The sequence below is a fragment of the Nicotiana tabacum genome, chromosome 24, assembly GCF_000715075.1.
Source record: "Nicotiana tabacum cultivar K326 chromosome 24, ASM71507v2, whole genome shotgun sequence".
NCBI lineage: Eukaryota > Viridiplantae > Streptophyta > Magnoliopsida > Solanales > Solanaceae > Nicotiana > Nicotiana tabacum.
In genome coordinates, this window is record NC_134103.1 from 105,030,365 (window position 1) to 105,031,535 (window position 1,171).

The window sequence follows — 1,171 nt, forward strand, 5'->3', positions numbered from 1 at the left end:
ACGACCTTACTTGAACAAAATCTGTTCTATAGGCTCGTACCACTGTATTCTTGAGTTCTAAGGAGATAAGAAACCAAGTCTGGTTGATGAGACATGGTCATTAGACCAGAGCGTGATTAACAGCTCACACGTCCCTCGGGTTATGGTGCCGTAGATGATCGTTCTCAGCCCCTAACCATGGGTGTTGGGGATGGTTTTTTCTGCTCTTAGTTTTCTCCATTTCTGTTACTTGAAGCCGAGCTTAAGCCATCCCAAAAAACTGCTTTAACCCTACATTCTCTTGAAGAACCTTTTGGGGAACAAGACTCCGCATAAGCTAAACAATACTCAATGCTAGAATGTAATTTCTAAATTCTGATTTGGACAAGACACCTCTACAAAAAGTATTTATTATTTTGGATTAAAAAAAGAAAAAAAATACTCAATGCTAGAATATTATAAAAATTACAATTTCAAAGCTCGCTTTCTCCTTGGGGTCGTTTAGTACGAAGGATAAGGTGGGATAAGATGTGAGATTAAATTTATACCGTGTTTGGTTGAAGGTATAAATTTATCGTGGGATAATTTTATACCTCTAACCAAATACGGTATAAATTTAATCCTAGACTTAATCTAGGATATCCCATCTTATCCTACATTATCCCATCAAACTTGGAATTATTTTATCCCACTTCCTATATGATATAAATTAATCCTCGGATTACAATCCCGGGATAATTTAGTCCGGATACTAAACGATCCCTTAAGACTTTCGAAAAGTTTGAATATACCTCCATATTTTTCTCCTTAAGGTATCACTCATATAAAAGCATATGTAAAAGAATCATGAATAGATTCCCACGACACTCGGGTTATGGTGTCGTAGATGATCGTTCTCAGCCCCTAACCATGGGTGTTGGGATGTTTTTTCTGCTCTTGTTTTTCTCCATTTCTGTTACTTGAAGCTGAGCTTAAGTCGTCCCAAAAAGCTGCTTCAACCCTACATTCACTTGAAGAACCTTTTGGGGAAACAAGACTCCGCACAAGCTAAACAATACTCAATGCTAGAATGCATTTCTGAATTCTGATTTAGACAAGACACCTCTACCAAAAGTATTTGTTATTTTGGATTAAAAAAAGAAAAAAACTACTCGATGCTAGAATATTATAAAAATTGCAATTTCAAATTTTG

The 1,171-nt window shown here is 36.1% G+C and overlaps 1 non-coding gene across 1 annotated transcript; it reads left to right on the forward strand.

Annotated features, from left to right (window-relative positions):
* LOC142178738 (small nucleolar RNA U3) lies at positions 1-213 on the forward strand. Its single transcript, XR_012706999.1, has one exon. It is a non-coding gene; the product is annotated as a small nucleolar RNA U3 (small nucleolar RNA).
* The last annotated feature ends 958 nt before the right edge of the window (positions 214-1,171 follow it).